Source organism: Pan troglodytes, chromosome 3 (genome assembly GCF_028858775.2).
Source record: "Pan troglodytes isolate AG18354 chromosome 3, NHGRI_mPanTro3-v2.0_pri, whole genome shotgun sequence".
NCBI classification, from domain to species: domain Eukaryota; kingdom Metazoa; phylum Chordata; class Mammalia; order Primates; family Hominidae; genus Pan; species Pan troglodytes.
Window position 1 is genome coordinate 86,535,261 of NC_072401.2, and position 16,454 is coordinate 86,551,714.

At 37.0% G+C, this 16,454-nt stretch overlaps 1 protein-coding gene across 1 annotated transcript in view; it reads left to right on the top strand.

Moving 5' to 3' along the window:
* The first annotated feature begins 3,515 nt into the window (after positions 1–3,515).
* ARHGAP24 (Rho GTPase activating protein 24) overlaps positions 3,516–16,454 on the top strand; it is an 859,252-nt gene continuing 846,313 nt past the window's right edge. The window contains exon 1 of the mRNA XM_063808953.1: positions 3,516–3,534. The gene's annotated coding sequence lies outside the window, so the exon portion shown is untranslated. The remainder of the gene's footprint in view (positions 3,535–16,454) is intronic.

A 16,454-nucleotide genomic window follows, 5' to 3' on the forward strand; every position in this document is an offset into this window, starting at 1 on the left:
TAGGTGTTCCACAAATGATTGCCGTATTTGACAATTCAGCAATTTGACTGTTCGATTGTTGATTTATTGCTTATTTCTATCCATTTATTAGAAATTAATGTTTAGTTCTGGCTCACTAATGTTTTCACTATATAGGTGTCATGGATTTCTTTACTGGGTTTGAAAGAACATATGACACTGAGTTTCACTTTAGAACTTTCTAAGTATTAAGTATATAAGTAAAAAATGCTGGGAAGTGGAGAATTTTCGTTTTGTTCATTCACTCATCCATTTATCAACTGTTCAATGCAACTAGAATAAGCAAAATGATTTCAGAGAAGATAGCGATGCTCAGATCAATTTGTTTTATAAGGCAACAGAGATGAGTTAATCAGAATTAGACAATGCCTCTTCTGTGTTTGACTGGCTATTATTGCCTGCAAATTGCATCAAATATTTTAAAGATTTGAGATGAAAGATTTAGATCAATATGTCTGATTTAATAAAGCCACTTATAACCTGAGACAGATTGACCATACTTAAAAGAAGTAAGTCTAGATCTGTGAGATAAAGAAATGACTAGTGAATGTCATCTGCCAGAACTGAACTCATATGTGCTTGTCTATGGCTTTATAAGGAAAGTTGTGTACTTTTTATCTCATTTTCCCATTCTCATTGGTATTTCTTAATTGCCAAACACATCTTTGGCTACTTGTTTTGTGTATTTAATACCATATTCTCTTTGTTGACATTGAGTTAGTCTACGACATATAGTTTAAAATAGCTAAGAGTGTGTGTGTGTGTGTGTGTGTGTGTGTTTTAAGCAGCCATTGAGATGATTCAGAAATCTAACTTCAGGTATGTAAGTTGGATTTGTGTCATATCTTTTAATTCTTAGCTTTATTACTTTTTTTGCTGATGATTAAAGGAGAACATATCATCTTGTTGATATTTTGCCTCTCTTACTCTTTTTAATAGTTTGATCACAACTTATTTTCTCTTAATTGTTTCTAACTTTCTCATAACATTTCTCTTAACTTTTAGTTTCCAAGAGTGAAGGTTTGGTTGAACATACTCTTTTTCTAAATTATTTTTCCACTCTTCTGTAAGAGGATTATACTTCCTGGCTCTGTTGATATCAGATTTGGTCAAATGACTTGCTAGGCCAATGAAATGTGAGTGGAGGTAACATGGACTACTTTCTGATAGAAGCTTTAAGAACCATCATGTAGTTCTCTCATTATTCTCCTTCCTCTGCCATGTGATCAAAATAAGGGCTGCTGCTTCAGTTTGGGTACCAGGATGAAGAAGACTTTCAGTGTGAATTAGTGTGAATTGAGGCTGGCACAGGCATTAATGAGAAATAATAAATAAAAATAGACAGCTCAGATTTGGGGGTCATTTGTTATAGCAATGTATTAGTTGACTAACACAAAGGAACATGCTAGTTTCATAAGCAGTGGGGCTGTGTATGATGGCTCACACCTGTAATCCCAGCACTTTGGCAGGCCAAAGCAGGAGGATTGCTTGAGGCCAGTTCAAGATCAGCCTGGGCAATATAGTGAGATCCCATCACTAAAAAATTTTTAAACAATTAGCCAGGCAACATGCCTGTAGTCCCAGCTGCTTGAGGGGCTGAGGTGGCAAGATTGCTAGAAAAAAGAGGCAACGGGATGGACTGTTAGCATAAGAAAGAGAAAAGAGCATGTATTTTGGAGTAAGGTAGATCTGGGTTTGATCAAGCTTTGAATTCCACTAGTTGTGAATACTCGGGCTAGTTATTAAACTATTTATACCTCACTTTTTTAATCTGTGAAATGAGGGATAAGCCTACAATAAACTTATTAAGTTTACTGTGAAGATTAAATGAGATCATCGCATTAATGTAATTCGTATTGTAACCAATAGTCAAATGCAAAACAATATAATAACTCAAAATTTATGGAAGTTTACTTCTTACCTAAACTACAAAACAGATGCTCTTAATTGTCAGGTACATTTATTCCAAACAGTGACGCAGAGACCCAAGCTGCCTCTTTCCATCTTGTGGCTCTGCTGTCTGCAGTATGTGGCTTCCAAGGTTGCCTGTGGGATATATCCATTCCAGTCATCCAGAAGGGCAAAAGAACATGAAAGATCCTGAAAGGGAGGTTTATCATGGGCGATGCATGGAAGTGGTACACATTGCTTTTGCTCACAGTACTGGATTCTGATTAGAATCCCGTTACATGGTCATACTTGAGTCAACGTTGGCTGTAAATGTAGTCTGGCTATGTGCTTAATAAGAAGAGGAAATGGTTGGTGAACAGTGAGCAGTCTCTGCCATAGTGATATATGTAAAGGGCATAGACTACTAACTAGGACCTGGCAGATACTTAATAAATATTCTTTTCTGTTTGTGTCTCTAAGTTCCTTCAAACCTTATGTAAATATCAAAAGTGTTTATTTGCTGGGATCAGACAAATGACATTTAAAATGGAATATATACATTTTGAAGCCATAAAAAATATGTATTTTTTAGCTCAGGGGTCTTCCTTGGTATTCACACAGCACTTGCTTAGTGCAAAGGTCTTGGATCACTGGCAATCAAAACTAGAGTTCCTAGAGGCATTCAATGAATGTTTGTTGAATGCCTACCTGAATAAATATACCTCTCTCGATTTTAATAAAATACCGTGACTGAGCCAGGGGGAACTAAACTGGCTTCCTAGAGACTATTGCCTTGCTGTCTAAGAATCGGTATTTAACTTTTACTTACTATGGGAAATGGTTGTATTTATAACCCAAACTTAAATTAAAATTTTAACTAAGTGTTAGCTAAAATTTTCCAGTTAATTTCATTGTTATTGAGTAATTTCTTTGGATTTATACTTTGAGGCTGGATACATGTAAAAACTATTGATAATTTCTGCTTGTTGAAATCAGGCTTGTGAGAGTTCTTGCAAATTTATAAAGATACGTTTGAATCTTAGTTTTTCTTATTCTCTTAGGCAACTCACACTACACATATGGGCCTCGACTATTTAATCAACAAAACAAGATGAGGATAAAGACTAGGTTATATACTCATAGTGAATTTTAAATGGGGTAAAGAATGTAAAACAATGAATACATTTTCTGGCATGTAGTAAATACTCAGTAAATGGTAATTTTCTATTAATATTAATAGCAATAATGATAGTAATAGCACCATAATACTAATAATGGAAAAATAATAAACTATTACCAGGGAAGGGCATATTTTTCTCAGAGGCACACTGTAGATGTGCAATAGGATGGTTAACCATCTTTGCCTCCCTAGAACAACACAGAACGAGGTTGGAATATGCTTCCCGTTATGCCAAGGGCAAGGTTTTGTTCTCACCTGAGTGTTTTGACACTGCATAATTTGATAGTAAACAAATTATGTCACGTTTGGCGTGTACTCCTTCATATTTTTGAAAAGCCACTAGAGGGTGCTACTTTGCTAGAAAAATACAAGTACTTCCTTACAGTAACATTTTCAGTCTGCAGCCGCGACGTCTGATGTTAGGGACTAGAACTGAGATCTCTGCTGTGAGTATCCGGATACAATTTATTCATTTTCTTTCGCTTATGTAGAAAGTAAATAGGAATAGCTTAGGTAAGCTACAAAAGTTGATTCAAATAAAATCCTAGTCTTTTATTTCAGTAAAGGTTCATACCAATTCTATTAGGAAAAAATTGTCAATATTTCTTACTAAACAAAATTGTGAGGGTATATGACTTTCTTATGAGATATAAGCTGGCTTTAATACGTGTGCTGTGTTTGCTAGACTTCTGTTGTTTTAAGTTTGGTATAAGGATATTATTCTGTCTTTGGTAGTTTTTAATTATAAGGGTTAGTGAAAATGAAGATCATTTTGTATGATTTTGCCCTCTGAAAAATAATGTTTCAGTGGATCAAAGGTCACAAATATATTCAGGTGGCTGAAGTGCAGGTAAACTAAGCCTGTGACCTTCCTTTTTGTTACTCTGAGTGTAAAGTGAATGTTATGTTGGTGAGAGGTTGTGTTAAGCGTCAACCTCAATTATGAATAACGGCCTTTAGTCTATAGCTCATATTCAATGGCAAGTGCATCTTTGTGGAGGCAATTATCTAAGGATGAAACATAGTCAGCATGGGTCGAGTCAAAATATTTCTGCAAATTCACCATTGTCTTTTCAGCTGACCATGAGGTAATGAGATGAAAGAAGATTGTCAGTAGTTGAGTGAGAGGAATAAATACATGGGAGACATAAAGAATCCGAGTTGTGTAATAGATGTGAATTATACAAAACCTGGATTTCTCATTTTTGATCCCTGATAGAAGAGTTAGCTTTCTGAGAGATTTTTGTCCTACTACGTATTACTTCAAAATTATAAGAGTTGGGGAAAAGGGTTTCTGATTTGTCTTCCCTTAGTGAAAGGAACACTAAAAAGTTTCAGACAAAATTATCTGAAAGAGTCTAGCTCCTCAAGTCTTTTGAGTTCCCTCTACCCTAGGTAACTAATCAACAGTCTGGGTTGTAATTGATGATTAAACAAGAATTTGGTCACTGGGGTGGTGCATGGGGTGTGTGTGTGTGGTGTGTGTATTTCACACACTCACGTATGTCTAATTACAACTTTAAGAAGTCATGTCAGAGAGCATCTTTTTATTCTCTGTCTTACCCTACTTTAATTTTCAGTGTTAATTCAGCGTTTATAGCTTGTTTGTATGATTATCTTTAGGAGCAGTTTTGTAAGTTAGGTAGTTATTGGTGGTGGGAGAAGTGGAGGAGTCAGTATATTCCGATTATTTTTCACTGTTGTTACGTTTTTCAATTCCATACTTTAAATCTTGTACAGATAATTTGAGACTGGCAACATTTAAGTGGCTCTAAAACACACAAAAAATTTCCATCTATCTTTTTTCATTAATGTAGATCATGTCTTTCTGTTTATTTAACTCCACTTTGGGATATAAATGAAATCAAACGGGGTTATATCCTTGTCCATGCTGGGGAGTACTTTCCTAGCACAGGACAGTTGGCTAAATAGTCCATACAGTAGATTAGAAGGGGAATTGTCAAACCTGGACTGAATTTTTACTGAGAAAATACCTCTATTTTAATTTGCCAGCTGTATAAAACACCGATTACAGAAAATAATATTGAATTGGAAGGTGGGGGGCAGTTAGCATTCTGGTTCTGATCTGTTCCTAAGTTGTTGGCTAATGACTTTATCTTGGGTAAACCATAGATATGGTTTATCCAAGCTTCAGTTTTTTATTTGTTTTTATCTTATAGGAAAGAATAGTGTGTCTTTTGTTCATATCAGAGGATTGTTGAGTGACATACAAAAAAAAAATGCCCTAAATTATAAAGACCAATAGAACTGTTGCCATGGTCTGTCAATGTGGTCATGAAAATGGACTTTATAAGATTCATTAAATACTATTGGGGAAATACCCTGCACCAGCGCTCTGACTTCTAATTCTACACATTGCTCCCTCCAAATGACCATACTGCATGTTTCAGCCTGACAAGAGATGCTGAATGTGTGATGATGGGGGAGAAAGGAAGAGGTAGCTCATCTTCCAATGTTGTGTACAGATCGTCACTGCCAACACCCTACAGCTGTGCTTTTGCTTTTGATTTCTTCATGCCTTTTATATGACTCAATTCCTGCTTTAAGGCACATTGTATTCTTGGCTTAAGCTCAGATGCTCAAATAATTCCATGGGGTCCACTTTATAAACTTAAAACCACAGTGGATGTGAAATTGGAAATACTAAACTTGGAACTGTTCTTTTTTGCTCATATTTTCTCATTTGATAAATTGAGGGAAGCAATGTTTTTCAGTAGCTCCCTTTGGTATAGCTCCATGGCTCTCAAACCTTGGATCTAGGCTTTTATTACCTCGCTGGACTGAGTATTGTTAGGACGTCCTCTTCTTTTGCCTTGTACACCCTTAAACAAGCCCAATAAACGACAGCCTTGCTTTCCCTGTCTAAGCTGATCTCTCTCTCTCTCTCTCTCACACACACACACACACACATACACACACTCCAACATTATCTGTATGTATGAGGCAAGATAGATGGAGATTAGAGAGATCAACATATCCCTTTATTCCTTATGATTGATAAAAAACTAATATTGGAGAATGTGCCTTATGGATGTGGCAATAATGGGCATCCTAATAACAAACTGCAGGCTCAGCCAGAGTAAACTTGGAATCTCCTGGGTGACAGTCTGCCTCCGCTATAGCTAAAGGCTAGGTGGAACATGTATACACTTTCAGGGTAGCTGGCTCCCTCAGAAATGTGGAGGGAAAAGGGCTGAGCTGGCCGGGCGCAGTGGCTCAGGCCTGTAATCCCAGCACTTTGGGAGGCCGAGGCGGGCGGATCACGAGGTCAGGAGATCGAGACCATCCTGGCTAACACGGTGAAACCCTGTCTCTACTAAAAATACAAAAAAATTAGCCGGGCGTGGTGGCGGGCGCCTGTAGTCCCAGCTACTCGGGAGGCTGAGGCAGGAGAATGGCGTGAACACTGGAGGCGGAGCTTTGCAGTGAGCCGAGATTGCGCCACTGCACTCCAGCCTGGGTAACAGAGCGAGACTCCAACAACAACAAAAAAGGGCTGAGCTATGCCTACTTAGTTCCTCTCCCAAACTTATCAATTAAGTAACTGACTCCACGTTTCTAGGGTGAGAAACCTTGGGAAAACCCCATTACAGAAAACTGAGAAAAAGCAAATAACTGTCCTTACCCCCAGCCCCCAAAATATTCTCCAGGTGCTTGTTTTCTTATATTATGGAACCTAATCATCAGGTCTGTAGAAAGCAGATGGTTACCACTGATATCTGACTTCTGGTGGCTCTGCCTGGGACCACTGGTGATAGAGACAACATTTTCTCTTGGAAATATCCAAAAAGGTCAGTCTATACTAGAGCTGAAAATTCTCTCTCCTTTCTCTTCTCAATCCAAATGATATCCATCTAAATTGTCCAAGCTTATTAGAAATTTTGCAATGATATTTAATGACTACATGAGGCCATCCCAATAATAGTATGCCGAAACTAGATGTCCTAAACTGTTATATAAATCTCTGCCCATTATTAAATTCTTCAACAGTAATGAAAGAGCAAATTTAAACTCTTAAATGGTATAGTTCAAATGAATTAAAAGCCAGACACACATATATTTCACTTTCGTTATTTCAAAAAAATTAGTGATAAAAACATCGCTTCCAATTTCTCATTCTGATCAGTGTCAGCAGAGAATTCTTGGTGGCTGGGGAGGATGAGTTTCCTTCAGCAGCTGCAGCTTGGATTATTTCTCACAGAATGGGTGTAGTTCTTTCACAGCTTCAGAAGTTGCATGAATTCAATGCCAAATTTTTGATGTGCCTCATTATTTTGAAGGGGGTTTACAAGATTATTATGACACTGGCCTCACTCACATCAGATTGAGAAAAAATGAATCTCCAGCCTCTGGAACAGTTTTCCCAGGGAAACTCAGTATTTAGTGATGCCAAAGATTATAAAAGACATTTAGTGAGATCTGGGAATAGGATAGACAGTCTTGATTTTGGTTTAATCAGGATGCCACTGTATGCCAGTTTTTTAGAGTCAATGATTGGAGACCTTGCATTCAACTGGGAGAATCGGCCATAAAGACGTTATCTCTGGCACTAGAGAATTACCAGATCTTGAAGAAAAATCCATCTATGCACATGGTCTCTGCTACAAAAGGATATTTGAGACATGCTGGGTAAGCTTAGGAATTTGCAAGAGCTTCTGCATTCTTATTTGGCCATGTGTTTCAGGCATCCTGATGGTGGTGTAGTGTGGATTCTGTCTAGTAACATGTTATCCACTTTCTCCTCTGCCATGGTGGTGGATCCACTGGTCTTGCTATATAAAATTGGTTAGTCCTCAGAACTCTTCCTCCTACTCGTAACCAGTCCAGCTGAAGAGACACCCTCAGTAAATTTTTGAACTCAAAGTGTTTTTGATAATTTTTGAAATTTGAAGCCTTAGGGAGGTTTAGTGAGAATGGGTATCTCCATGTGTTCTTCAAGACAGTTGGTCTGGTACAAAATATGTAAAGGTAGGACCTCACACACATGTGCTCTGAAGCACTCATAGAACTTAGATGCCTGTGCACTTTGAAGACAATGCCTACATACATGGTTTAGAAATATAGAAAAATCAACAAAAACTGCTTCACCTCTTGTCACACACAGTGGGTAGTTTAAGGTCCTGATGTAGCAGCCAGCTTCCACAAGTCTTTGTGGCCCATGTGGCTTTATTTAAAGCCTGGGAAGGCTTGCTTGTGGAAAAACAGCTTCTCCCTATATAAAAATAGCCACACACCTGTGAACAAGCCACCATAAGCTACAGGTCCCCAACAAATTCAAAATCCTCTAGTGACCCATCCTTTTAAAGCCCCAGGTTTAAAGCTGCTGCTTTGGCTGCACTGATTATATGCACAACAACAGCTGTGAAAACCAGTTGTATAATGCAATACAAGCCCCTGCAAACCACCGAGGTCAAAAAAAGACACAGCCTGATCTCTTCCAGTCCCTCAAGATTCAATTTTAGTTTTGCTACCCAAATTGCACTCCACATCTATCTCTTAATGTTCCTGGCTCAAGGCATCATATTCTAAACACTGTCTTGAATTCAACTTCCCAGTCGTAGGTAGAGGCAGAGGCAGAGTCTGCCCTCTAATACATGAGGCTTGGGATAACACAACTGAATGTCTGCTCTCTGTAGTTAGCTGGATCACAAGGGTGGATGGCAGAAGGAGCTGGGATACTTGTTTCCAGTTCTTTTCTGAAACTCACCTGTCAGGTAACTCACTCCATCTTTGTGCACAAGAAGCTGGACGTATTTAGGATAAACCCCTCTTTGCGGAAAGCAGAGGAGTGAAGTTCTAGTCCCCCTCAACATGACTTGATTCGATTTTTCCCCTGTGGCCTCCTTTGATAGACTGTCTTGAAACAAGTGTTTCTTTCCAGAATAAAAACCAAACAAACACAAAGGACTTATGTGTTCTAAGTAATTGAGGAGCTCACCAGTTGAATGGCTTGACTGATGCATCATCAATTTTAATTCTGCTGCAGAGGGTTTCCCCAGGTGCTTTACATATGTTAGCTGTAACTGATCTCTTCAAGCACTCAATGTAACACTTTTCTGGAAATGCTGGGTTAAGTTTTGCTTTCCAAAAGTAAGCTGGAAAGATTTCAAATAACATGGATAGAAAAAAATTGAATAAACAGGAAAATGATTCACAGTGTGCATTGATACAGGGAGATGTAATTACATTAAATTAAATGAGGTAATAGTTGTGAAAGAACTTGGCAAACTTGTAAAATACCATATGAAGGTAAAGTTTTAGCTGTTACATTCTGCACAAATGGATTGCAATTTGAAGTCCACAGTTCCTATTATAAGGATTTTGGTAGGAAGGTTAAAACCTAGTTCTACTCTTTCTTACATTAGGAGAAGCCTTGAAATGGTAAATGATCTTTCTAAGCCATATGGTCCATAGTCACCAACATAAGGAATGTCTAAGTGGGACCAGAAGTCAGTATGTTTCTCTTAATGATCAGTGTCAGAAGTTTGTGAGTGCCTAGATTCATGTGAAATGCAAGCTACCAGGGCATAAGACACTGACAAAGCTGAAAACTGGACCATAAAAAAATCTTAACAACATCAACTCAGAATATGAAAAGAAGAGATATGTATCTTCTGGAACTAAAGATGAGTTAATAATTTTTTCCTATATGTGAAAAAAATAATTTTCACCTATACCGTGAAAAAATTATTTGATGAACAATAGCTTCTCAGTAATGATAAAATAATATTATTTTGTTTTATTTTATTTTTTCTGAGATGGAGTCTTGCTATGTTGCCCAGGCTGGAGTGCAATGGCACGATCTCTGCTCACTGCAACCTCCGCCTCCTGGACTCAAGCAGTTCTCTTACCTCAGCCTCCTGAACAGCTGGGATTACAGGCACCCACCACCACGCCTGGCTAATTTTTGTATTTTTAGTAGAGATGGGGTTTCACCATGTTGGCCAGGCTGGTCTTGAACTCCTGGCCTCAGGTGATCCGCTCATCTCGGCCTCCCAGAGTGCTGCATTACAGGCATGAGCCACCATGCCCAGCCTAAAATAATATTAAAAAGCCCCACTCTGTCTCTGTCCTTCTATATAAATTTAGTGTACATAAATGTAATTCTGAGTATTAATCAACAACTTGTTTTTTCCCATTTTGTTTAAATGGTTAGTTCAGGGATGCATTCTCTTAAGTCTTAATGAAATACCCCCATCAGTAAAACAAAAATTTTCCTTTGGGACTTACAGTATACAGTAAGTTTGTCTATAGTGCAGAACTTGAAATTGTTCCAACACAATTGATATATTAAGGGGCATTTTAAGCATGACACAAATTTTGCCTTTTCTTCTGCACAATTTTGTTTGTGAGAGACTGCAGTCAACTGTAGCCAGTTGAACCCAGCTGCATAGGAATTTATAAAACACACACATACACACATCTCACATATTAACATCTACCTCTTACCTCATTTCACTACGCGTATTATGAGCCACGCCCACCCACATCTGGTGTTAGAACTTGCAGATCCGCTTCAGATAACCTTCCTTCTGCCATTTCATAATAACTCATAAGCTGCAACCCTTCTGCAAACTTCAGGTCTTTTTCAAGGTAAAGCACAATATTTATTGTAGTATTTATGTATTTCATAACTATTTCATGTGTATAAAACTGTAATACCATTTTATTAGTTTTCTATTTTTTTAATGTGTAACTGATGTTTCTGATTTTAACCCCATTTTCTCATGAACCATTTCTTTTAGTGCAACTTGGCATAGCATGGTAATTTTAAGGAATGCAGATACTGTATTGTAGCAGAACTGACTGGATTTTAAATTCAGTTTTCCCTTTATATTTATATTTTGAAGCAACAAGTAAATACAATTCTCTATTTTCCATTTCCGTTCCTCCATCATTTTTGGATAGTGCTGTTAGCTTACCTGCAAGATCCTTGCCAGGAGGCACCTTGTAAGTTTCTGTTGACAGCAAGCCTGTCCGGATTTGCATGAACTGTGAGTGATTTCTTGAAAATCTACACTTTTGAGGCTGAGTACAAACCTGCAGGAGTCCTTCTTTAGGCTCAGAGACATTAGCTGATGGCACTCATGCATCCTTGTTTTTCCATGTTCTGAACAGGAGAGGAAGTTTAGCAGTCAGACACTTTCATATATGGTATTTGATAAATATGTATATAAAATATATGTAAGAAAAAATTTCCCAAGGATTTATTTTTATAAAATATTTTTATTTGTGCATCTGTCTCAGGCCAGGTGAATAATATCACATATAGGGTAATAGGCCTTTTACTCTGATCTTTATTGCTGGATTTGTCTTTAGAAACCCCTTATCGTATTCATTATGTGCCCTATGTTATGCGCAGCCATAGTGCATAAAAGATAAGTTGTAGAACAAAATGCTCAATGATTTGAGAGAAATATACTTTCTCATGAAAGCTGAGAAGGGATATTAATGTTTATTAACTTCCTCCTATGTGCTACGAAGTTGGTTACCTTGTTCATTGATAACACATTCAGTCTATTCATTCAATCTTCACACTATCCCTTATTTTTATTCTATTCATTTTAACAGATGAAAAAACTGAAGCTCATAGAAGGTAATTATCCCAATTTCAAGTGGTAGAACATGTGTCAATTTGCATTCTTGGATAAGTAAACACAAAGATGGGATTAGATTTGCAAGATATTTGTCAGGGGAATGGCTGTGAAAGATAGAAGAGGAAGTAGGAGGGTCCTTGTACCATATTACGGGTCTGACACCCAGGAAAGGAGGAAGAAGGAAGGAGCACTTGTCAGGAAGAACCTCAGATTGAAGGCACTTCTGATAAATCTCTGCCAGGCTGGTGTTTTAGGAATCCCCAAGCTTATTACAGGAATCCTGCACTGTGTAGAAATGGCCTAATTCTGATACCCCTCCCACGCCCAGTCATTGGTTGGGAGCAGCACTATGAAAGCATACAGGATGTGAGCTCCAAGGTGGATCCAAAAGTGTGGACAGCAGTAGGCTGCCTATCAGCTGTGATCTTGTGAGCAGGTCCTCTTAAGGGGAGATGTGAGCAGTGCACCATGTTGGCCACTGCAGTTATAATTCAATCCAAGATCTGCCGAAGTCCAAGTTCTTCTCTACATGGGTAATGTACAGGGTTGGTGGGAGGGGTGGTTTTCCACTAATCAAAATAAATCCCTTAATACCTCTAAATAGCATACCCTAAGTAAAATTTGTGGATTTGCTATGCAGACACCAGCTTGCTTCATCTAAATTCCTTCTAAAGAGAAATTTTGTAGCTTCCACTTGAGAGAAAAGACAGAGAAGCAATTTTCTAAAGCAATGGTCCTTAACCTTGGCAGCACAGTAGAGTCATGATAAGGAGCTAGTTAAAATGTCATATGGCATTAGACGGAACAAATCAATGGAATAAAAATCTTAGATCAACGGAATAAAAATCTCTGTGAGGAGAACCTAGGCATCAGTACTCTTTAAAGGTTCGCAGGTGATTTCAATATACATCCCAAGTTGAGAGTTACTGTTGTAAAGGATATTTGTCTGAAATGAAAAAGTAGACATCTTCGAACATTCTTCTATGTGTCAAGTCTCTCCATCAGTCCCACTCATGCTCACCCCAGAAAGTTACTTAACTAGTTGAGGTGTGTTCCCAGAAGCCATCTTAAAAATAACTTTTTGTATAATGGGAATCCTACAATATTTTTTAAAACCCAGTTTATAGTTCCATTCACATTTCTGTTTTCAGTACACCTTAACTTGAATACATCTTTGTTTTTTGTTTTTTTTTTATTTTAAACAAAAAATAATGGTATACATTTTCACAAGGAAGGAGTCCATTTTCTGGGTACAGTCAGCAATGTGGCTTTTAGAAGTGTCCAGAACCACAGGGAATTCTGGATTTAGAGATAGAGAGACACCCTTCTATCTTCGTGTGGGAAGAAACATTGCCACATGTTTCTAAAAATGAAAGGAAAGTGGTTAAGAAGATAGTATGGATTGAACTATGTTGAGATTGTGTTTTGTTTATAATCACATTTTCCCTTAAATTAATATTTATAAAAGTAAGACATATTTATTGTAAAACTTTGGGAAAAGAGACAATGGAGACAGATGAAAATGATATATTTATTGTTAATATTAGTTATTTGCCCAGAAATTCAAACTGGTCAATTTATTTGCCTTCAGTGTGCCTTAAATATGTTAGATTAAGATGGATTTAGCAAAGACTATCCATTGGTACTTGATGTCCATTGCAGTATTAATTTTTCTCTGTTATCAAGAAACAACAACAACAAAAACATTTTAAGATATCTACTCACTTGCAGTGGTGGACCGAGAATGGAGGTGGAACAATGGAAACTACCAGATATAGGAAATAAGGATTGCATGGTCTGCAGAAAAGTTAAAAACAATAAAACGAACTGAAAATCAATTTAAAAATTATCACCATGCACTAACGCTAAATGAAATCAGTGATAAAATACTCCTCCCTGAAAAAAATATTTTACTGGTCTAAATTCTAAACTTCAGATGATCACATTTTAAACCTCTCCTTTAATAACGATTGTATTCTGCATTGTATTCTGCTTACAGTATTCCCATTTATACTGTTGGCCTCTGACATACATGAAATCATCTACGCATCTTGCTTTGCAAGTTTGTTTGTAAATATTTGGCATCCTTCTAACTTGCTTAAGGCATGATTTGTTTCTAACCTCTCTGATAACACATATCCCTGAATTTAAACAATAGATTAAAAAAAATGGTGGCACAGCAAGTGTAAAGATAACAACTTGAACTTGAGTGATTTCAATCTTGTCATTCTATCTGAAGATTGGGAGTTTTTTGTGTTTACAGCATAAATGAGAAACAGTGCAGAATGTGAGGTGTAATATTTTTGTAAGTGCAAATTTTACTTCTTACATGAAATATTTTATTGAATTTAAATAATATTTTTAAAATTGAAATTTTATATTTGTTAATTCCTTTAAGACTAAAAACGAATCAAGAACATAAAACATTGCATCAATATGACTTAAGAGGTTTAGATGTTCACTTTTATTAAAATTCACATTTAGAGGACATTGGCGTAACATAATTATATAATACATAAAATTTAATTGAAAAAATTTACTGTCTTTGTATCTTTTCTGGCTATTACTTGTCCCATTTCATGATTTTTACTGAAAATAATTTTGTTGTATAAAGTAGGAGATTGTTGAAAACAATCTGATCTCTGTGCCAAGTACTCCAGGTATGCTACTTCTCAACCGCTTTAGCAAAGAGCTTGAAGTCACTGTAATGGGCCCTGTCATCATGTCTGTATTTCCCTTTTTTTCCTTTCCTCCCTCTTCCTTTGCTTGCTTTTTGCACCCAATCTCCAAGGGCAGGAAACGTCTCCTAGAAAGCCTGAGGAAGAAAAGGAAGTATGCATATTCTACTGAGAAATGTAATCTTATTCGGGTTGTCAAAAGGAGATTGGTCAGATTAAATGGTCACTATATGTTATGAATTCTGTTCAGCAGAAATGTTTAAACATTTAATAGTGCTTTTATTGGTCAGCAAAGCGGACATTTTCTTTTTGAAGATGCACAGTGGAAGGTGAAAGAGAAAATTAGGTGTCTATAGATTTAGGGTATTAAAGCATAGAAGTGGACGAAGTATTAGTTTGGAGGAGTCATTTCACACTGTACTCCTACTTTCAAATAGAATGACATCAAAGCACTCTCGGAGAGATATGAAGGCAGAACATATAAATGAAAAGAATTGGTGTTCTGAGTTCTCATTTCATTTCTGTACTAAACAATTGCATGAATAGGGCAAAGCACTGACCATCTAGATAAAAAGGAGGGACTGGGTAATAGGATCTATACAAGCCACCTTTTAAACTGCTTTTAAGGTTATCTGGAAGATTTACTTGAGTTAGAAATGCGTTATTAAGAAATATCCTTTTTCCCTTTGTGCTTTTGTCAACAAGAAATGATTCCTGAAATCATATTGATTTTTCACTTAAATAAATGAAAGGAGAATATAATCAAGTAAAACATGATTTTAGGACCTATGACACTTTTGAAATAGAAATAATTAGTATGGTTAAAATGATCAGTATTATTATTATTATCTCACATTTTAATTTATTGAATTTTATTAAGCTACTTTTCAAACATACAAAAAGTTAAAAAGAATATTTTAACATCATTTTCTCAGTAATGTATAGAACATGTACAGAAAAAAAATCAGAAAAATATGGAAGACTAAAACAACATCATCAACAATTTGACCTAATTGACATGTATAGAATTTCAGGGTCATTAAGGGCAAAATACACATTTGTCTAAAGAACTTTCACCAATATAGGCCATATGTTGGGCCGTAAAACAAGTCCTGATACATTTCATTCTGTTTTTCCTCTTTAACTTTTATCTTAAGTTCAGGTGTACAAGTGCAGGTTTGTTACACAGGTAAACATGTGTCATAGGGGTTTGTTGTACAGATTATTTCATCACCCAGGTATTAAGCCTAATACCCGTTAGTTTTCCTGATCCTCTCCCTCCTCCCATCCTCCACTCTCAATAGGCCCCAGTGTCTGTTGTTTCCCTCTACGTGCCCATGTGTTCCTGTCATTTACCTCACAAGTGAGAATATGTGATATTTCCTTTTCTGTTCCTGCATTAGTTTGCTAAGAATAATGGCTTCCAGTTCCATCCATGTCCCTGCAAAAGACATGAGCTTGTTCTTTTTTATGGCTGCATAGCATTCCATGCTATATGTGTACCACATTTTCTTTATCCAGTCTTCTATAGGTGGGTATTTAGGTTGATTCCATGTCTTTGCTATTGTGAATAGTGCTGCAGGGAACATGTGCGTGCATGTGTCTTTATAATAGAATGATTTATATTCCTTTGGGTATATACCCAGGAATGGGATTGCTGGGTCAAATAGCATTTCTGTCTTTTGGTCTTGGAGGAATTGCCACACTGTCTTCCACAATAATTGAACTAATTTACACTCCCACCAACAGTGTATTATAAGTGTTCCTTTTTCTCCACAACCTCACCAGCATCTGTTATTTTCTGAAGGTTAAAAAGTATATTACAGCTGGGTGTGATGGCACACCCATATATTCCCCAACACTCATGAGGCTTAGGTGGGAGGATCCCTTGAGCCCAGGAGTTCAAGGTTGTAGTAAGCCGTAATTGCACCTGTGCCTGGCCACTGCACTCCAGCCTGGGCGACATAGCAAGATCCTGCCTTAAACAAAAAAGAAGAATGTAACAAATGCGCACGTACCCAACACTCAATATTATGCAATTATATATTTGTCATTTTTGTCTCAGTACTT